The sequence below is a fragment of the Aethalodelphis obliquidens genome, unplaced genomic scaffold (genome assembly GCF_003676395.1).
Source record: "Aethalodelphis obliquidens isolate GAN/ISIS:26980383/991018 unplaced genomic scaffold, ASM367639v1 scaffold64, whole genome shotgun sequence".
Lineage (NCBI taxonomy): Eukaryota > Metazoa > Chordata > Mammalia > Artiodactyla > Delphinidae > Aethalodelphis > Aethalodelphis obliquidens.
This window is the reverse complement of record NW_020838008.1, coordinates 10,775,658-10,782,249: the sequence shown is the minus strand read 5'-3', so window position 1 is coordinate 10,782,249 and position 6,592 is coordinate 10,775,658. Positions and strand designations below refer to the sequence as shown.

At 39.2% G+C, this 6,592-nt stretch overlaps 1 long non-coding RNA gene across 1 annotated transcript; it reads right to left on the bottom strand.

Moving 5' to 3' along the window:
• On the bottom strand, positions 1-3,075 carry LOC113610672 (uncharacterized). Its single transcript, XR_003429166.1, has 3 exons — positions 2,563-3,075; positions 1,909-2,006; positions 1-29 (listed from the first exon to the last, which is right to left on the bottom strand). It is a non-coding gene; the product is annotated as an uncharacterized LOC113610672 (long non-coding RNA).
• Positions 3,076-6,592: the final 3,517 nt, after the last annotated feature.

Here is a 6,592-nt window from a genome sequence, read left to right as displayed (position 1 = left end):
CTTACCCTGGAGTTTTCTTTTTTCTCTTCCTGTAAATGCAATTTTGACAGTTGCAGAGTTCTTACAAAACAGAATGTGGTCAGTTCAAGAAACAACTTCCTTCTACCAGTACTTGACTTGCTTTATTAGTTATTTGTTTTACTAGTATTAGATAGTTTATACATTTGCTTTTAAACTGGCAGTAAATTGTATTCAGTACATCTACTTCCCTCCCTTGAGACAATAGTCAACAACTTTTTGTGTGTCTTTCCAGAAATATTCTATGTACATACAAGCACACATACAAATATTTCTAAAGTTTAATTTGAAGCATTTTACATACATTATCCGGTACCTCTCTTATTTCACTCAACAGTGTATCTTGGAAATCATTACATATTTGCTAGATCTGCTACATTCTGGACCATAGCTGTACATGATTAATTTTAGAGAAACCTCATAATTTAATTAATCCCTCCTCATTTATGGCCACTGAAATTGTCTCATATCTTGTTATTACAAAGCTACAGTGGCTATTGTTATACATGGGCCATTTTGCACATGTGCAGATGTATCTGCAGAATAATTTCTAGAGGAGCAATTGCTGAATAAAATAGATGTCCCTTAAAATTTTTCATGGATATTGATAATTTTCCTCTGTAGATGTTATATAATTTCACTCTCCCCAAGTAATGTTTATTCGTACCCCACCTCCAACACTTGGTAACATTTTCTTATACAAGAGGGAAAAGACAGAAAAAAGAAAAGAAAAAATCTATTTCATTTGCATTTGACACCCAAAGGTAGTTTCTTCAACCTTGCCCAGGGGCAAGTTGCAGTTCCATCAACCCCCCCATTTCCTGCAACTGTACTACTTTTCAACTGAAACTGTGAAAACTATTCCCCTCTCTTTTACTTTATACGTGATTGATCTACGTCATGTAGGACTCGGCATGGAAATTATTAATTCTGCTCTTCTATTTCAAAGATATCACTCCTTTCAAACTGATCGACCCCTCACAATCCTAGGTCACTTTCTGAGGGCACTTTCCAGAAATTTCCACCTTTGGTTCTGTGGTGTAGCTACTGCCTCCTCCTGAGAACTATTTACCTGAGGTACTTTTCCTGGCAAAAAAGAAACACACTGTCCCCATTTCTTTCTTCCCCCCCCTTTCATCAATCTCAAGTGTTTTCCTTAGGAAAACACTTTATTTCATTATTATTTAGCTTTGTGCAAACTAGTTTCCCCAGTTGCCCAACTACAAAGATAGACTCCTTGATTTCTAAGGCCAAATCTATTTTTTCTTACTATTCCTACACAAAGCTCGAAAATATGGCAACTGATAAAAAAAATTTTTACATATTAAAATAGCTTTAAAATTATATAGCAACTAATAGTAACTTAGAGGTTAGTAGGTAGAAGGATCCTGAGATGTACTTCCTGGTTTGCTAACTTCAAATTTCATCTGTGACAACAGTTTTCTCACCTGAGTTATTAACAACAACAAAAATCATTTCATTATATGATTTATAGTAGGGAGCACTATTTCTCTCTCTCTCCTCACCTCCAATAAAGAAAAAATACTATCACTAGCTTTTTCTGGGTAGAGTTAACATGTTGATTTGTTCTCTTATTCACTACAAAAATCTTTCTGGCAATCTTTACCAAATCAAAGCTATTTGGCTTGGTTGGAAAACAGATGTGATTTCAGTCCATTAAGAAATTTGTCTTTGTATGAGGGGAAAGATTTTCTCAGAAGGTAACTAGAACAGAACATTGGTAGATCCATGAACAGTACCAGTACTTTCTGTTTTGTTTTTATCTTTCCTTAGAGATGGTGAGTAGTCCTACTGCCTGGCACAGTGCCTGGCATACAAGAGGTGCTCAATAATTATCTCTTGAGTCAATTAATGAATAAGATTACTTACAGAGAAAGAACTCCTCACATTCTTCCCCCTCAGCTCTCACATATCTTTTTCTAGTAAACTGGAGTGCAAACAGGGTCGGGGGGAGCTCCATTGTCCACCTGAATGGAGACAGAGGTTAGGGAATGATTATTCTGTTTGCTCATAAATACCTTAAAGATATTAATAAACAGAGGAGATAACTTAAATAATTTCAGGTAGCAGTCCACAGGCAGAAAACGTAAATGCAGACTTGCTCCTTGGCTGCGATCCCTCAAGAGAAACAATTCTCTAAGAGCAAGCCGTCTACAGACAGAACTGGGGCAACACCCGATGATTTAGTCAGCTATTTAAAGAAAAAGACTATTGAGATTTCAGAAAACAGACTAAATCATTGTAAGCCAGTTCACTCAAAGAAAAGTTCAAATAGAAAACAAATGGAATAGTAATATTCACTTTAAAATATGTATGTTTGCTTATTGCGCGAACGTTATTGCTGAAATCCGGTACGTGAGTTCTGGGAGGAGGTGCTTCCTTTCCCGCCGGCCGCCCGGCCTACGCGGGCACCTGGGAGACGCGGCCGAATCCAGGGCTACTCTCTGGGGCCTCGGGCTCCCAGGTCGCTGCACCCGGCGCGCTCCCCACTGAAGCTAGAAAAATGCCTCAGTCCGGCAGTACCTTTTTTTCTTTCCTCCACGGCTGATTGGCTCCGAAATTTCGTCCGTTATTACGGGAAAGCCCCGGCCTCCGACCTCCGAGCCGAGCTGCGGTCCCGCAGCCTCCCCTCCGGCCTCAGGGCCCCAGCCGTCTAGCATAGAACCCCTCCCTCTTTCCTCTTCCTCGCTCCCTTTCTCTCACCCTCCTCGCTCTCTCTTTTCTTTCTTTCTTTGTTTTTTAAACCAGAGAAAGCCGCCGAGTTTCTCGGCCCGCTCTCCGGGGGCCCCGGCCCAGCCCCGCGCGTTTCACTTCCACGTCGCTCCGGCGGCGCAAGCGGCCGGCCAGGCCGTCGCTTTCCGTGCTCTGGAGAGGCGCACATGCACGCTCTGCTCTGCGAGCGCAAGTTCGAGCGGAGCTCTGGTTGGCCGGAGGCCCTTGGGGCTTACAAGTGAGCGTCCGTGCTGCCCCTGAGGCGCTCCAGCCTGCTGGCTCCAGCCTGCTGACTGCGTGTGAGGAATCTCCAAAGGAGAAGAGCAGGGTGTGCGTGCGTGCGTGCGTGCGTGCGCGCGTGCGTCTAATAAAGTTGAGGAAAGAAGAGCCAGCTCTTAACAGTGCAAAAAAGAGAAAGGGGGGAGGTGGAGAAAATTTGGAGGGGAGTAGCTGACTGTTAGAGGGGGCTTCAGAGAAGTAGTGGGGGACAGGTAACCCAGAAAGTGGGAAGGCGGGGCATGGAAGACTTGCGTCCCAGTCACAGAGGATGTATGGAGGAAGGAACTTGGCACATCAGAGGCATTTTGCCATTCTGCTCGAAAGCAAAACAAAACAAAGATTAGAAGGGACGTCAATGGAAATGGCAGAATAGGAAGCTGCACGGGCCCATCCCTACACAGAAACCCCCAAAAAATAAGTGTCAGAATTGACTTTGTGGGAACTCTGGGAAATAGCTGAGCGTTTGTAGCATCCAAGTGAATCCTCAATCAAGAAAAAGATGACTTAAACACAGCATAATGGGGACATTACTAGCGAATTTAAGGGAATAAAAAGGATTATGAGAGAAAACTCTGAACAGTGTACACTAACAAGTTAGGTAACCTAGATAAAATGGGCAAATTCCTAGAAACATACAGACCACCAAAACTGATTCAAGAAGAAAAAATAGGAAATCTGAGCAGCCTTAAAACAAGAGATTGAATCAGTAGTTTAAAAAACAAAACAAACAAACAAAAAACCCTTCTGACAAAGAAAAGTCCAGGACCAGATAAGATGGCTTCACTAGTGAATTGCATCAAACTTTTAAGGAACAATTAACACTAATCCTTTTCAAACTCTTCTAAGAATAGAAAAGCAGTGAACACTTCTTAACTCATTTGATGGGGCCAGCATTACCTGATGCCAAAACCAGAGACATCACAAGAAAAGAAAATTTCAGACCAATATCCCCTATGAGTATAGATGCAAAAAATCCTCAATAAAATCCTTGCAAACCAAATCCAGCAAAATGTTAAAAGAATTACACACCATGACTAAATGATATTTATCTCAGGAGGGATTCAACATACAAAAATCAATCAATGTAATATACAGTATTAATAGAATGAAGGAAAAACGTAACCATCTCAACTGATGCAGAAGAATAATTTGACAAAATCCAACACTTTTTCAGGATAAAAACATTCAACAAACTAGGAATAAAGAGAACTTCCTCAATCTGATTAAGGGCATTTATGAAAAAAAAAAAAAAAACTACAACTAACATCAATAGTGAAAGACTGAAAGATTTCCCCGTAAGATCAGGAACAACAACAACAAAAAGAATGCCTGCTTTTGCTTCTTCTATTCAAAATTGTATAAGCAGCATTGTCCTGAAAGTTCTAACTTGAGCAATAAGGCAAGAAAAAAGAAATAAGAGGCACCCTGGTGGTCCAGTGGGTAAGACTCTGCACTCCCAATGCAGGGGGCCTGGGTTTGATCCCTGGTCAGGGAACTAGATCCCACATGCCACAACTAAGGAGCCCACGTGCCACAACTGGGACCTGGTGCAGCCTAAATACATAAATAAATAAATATTAAGAAAAAAAAGAAACAAGAGGCATCCAAATTAGAAAGAAACAAGTAAAACTACCCCTCTTTGCAGCTGACATGATCTTATATAGAAAATCATAAGGAATCCACAAAAAACTATTAGGGCTAATAAACAAATTCAGTGAAACTTCAGGATAAAAGATCAACACATGAAAATTAATTGTATTTCTAAACACTAGCAATGAACAATCCAGATAGGAATCTGAGAAAATTCAATTTTCAGTAGCATCAAAAAGAATAAAATACTTAGAAATAAATTTAACCAAATAGGTGCAATACATGTACACTGAAAACTACAAAACATTGTTGAATTAAAGAAGACCTAAATGAATGGAAAGACATCCTGTGTTAATGAATTAGAAGACTTAATAGTGTCAAGATGGCAAAAGTACCTAAAGTAATCTACATATCCAGTGCAATCCTTATGAAAATCCCAATGGCCTTTTTTTTGGTAAATGAAAAAGCTGATCCTGAAACTTACATGGAATTGCAAGGGAACCCAGATACAAACTTGAAACAGGTCAACATTATTTTGAAAAGAAGAACAGAAATGGAATACTCACACCCCCCAATTTCAAAACATACTGCAAAGCTACAGTAATCAAAGCAGTGTGGAACAGACATTAAAAATACACATATACCTCAGTGGAATATGATTGAGAATCCAGAAATAAACCAATACATCTATACTCAATCGATTTTTGACAAGAATCCCAACCCATTCAATTGACAAAGAACAGTCGCATTAATAAATGGTGATAGGACAACTGGAGGTCCACTTGCAAGGGAAGGTAGAACCCTACCTTACACCATATGCAAAAAAATACATCGAAATGCATCAAAGACTTAAGTGTGAGCTATAAAACTCTAAAAGTCATGGAAGAAAACATAGAGGTAAATCTTCAACAAGGACCTACTATATAGCAAAGGGAACTCTGCTCAATATTATGTAACAACCTAAACAGGAAAAGAATTTGAAAAAGAATAGATACATGTATATGTATAACTGAATCACTTTGCTGTACACCTGAAACTAACACAAAATTGTTAATCAACTCTACTCCAATATAAAATACAAAGTTAAAAATAAATAAAACATAGAGGTAAATCTTTGTGACCTTGGGTTTGGTAATGGAGTCTTGGATATGACACCAAAAGCATAAGCAACAAACAAAAAAAACAAAATTAATTAGGCTTCATCAAAACTAAAATCTTTTGTGCATAAAAGGACACTCTCGGGACTTCCCTGGTGGTGCAGTGGATAAGACTCTGCGCTCCCAATGCTGGGGGACCGGGCTTTGATCACTGGTCAGGGAACTAGATCCCACATGCATACCTCAACTAAGAGTTTGCATGACACAACTAAGGAGCCCATGTGCCGCAAGTAAGGAGCCCCCTTGCTGCAACTAAGGGGACTGCTACAACTAAGGAGCCCCCCTGCAGCAATTAAGACCTGGCACGACCAATAAATAAATATTTTTTAAATAAAAAGGACACTATCAGTAAAGTGAAATTACAGCAGATACAATGAAAGAAAATATTTATGAATCATATATTTGATAAGGATCTAGTATCTATAATATACAAAGATTTCATACAACTTAACAGCAAAAAGAAAAGCAACCCAGTTTTTAAATGGACAAAGGACTTGGAGAGACATTTCTCCTAAGAAAATATACAAATTACCAATAAACACATGAAAAGATACTCAACATCTGTAGTCATTAAGGAAATGTAAATCAAACCCACAATGAGTTACCACTTCATACTCACTAGGATGGCTTCTAAAAAACAACAACAACAACAGAAAATAACAAGTGCTATTAAGGATGTGGAGATATTGCAATTCTTGTACATTGCTGGTAGGAATGTTTAATAGTGCAGCTGCTGTGGAAAACAGTTTGGCAGTTCCACAAAAAGTTTAACATATTATTATATGACCTAGCAATTCCACTCCTAGGTATATACC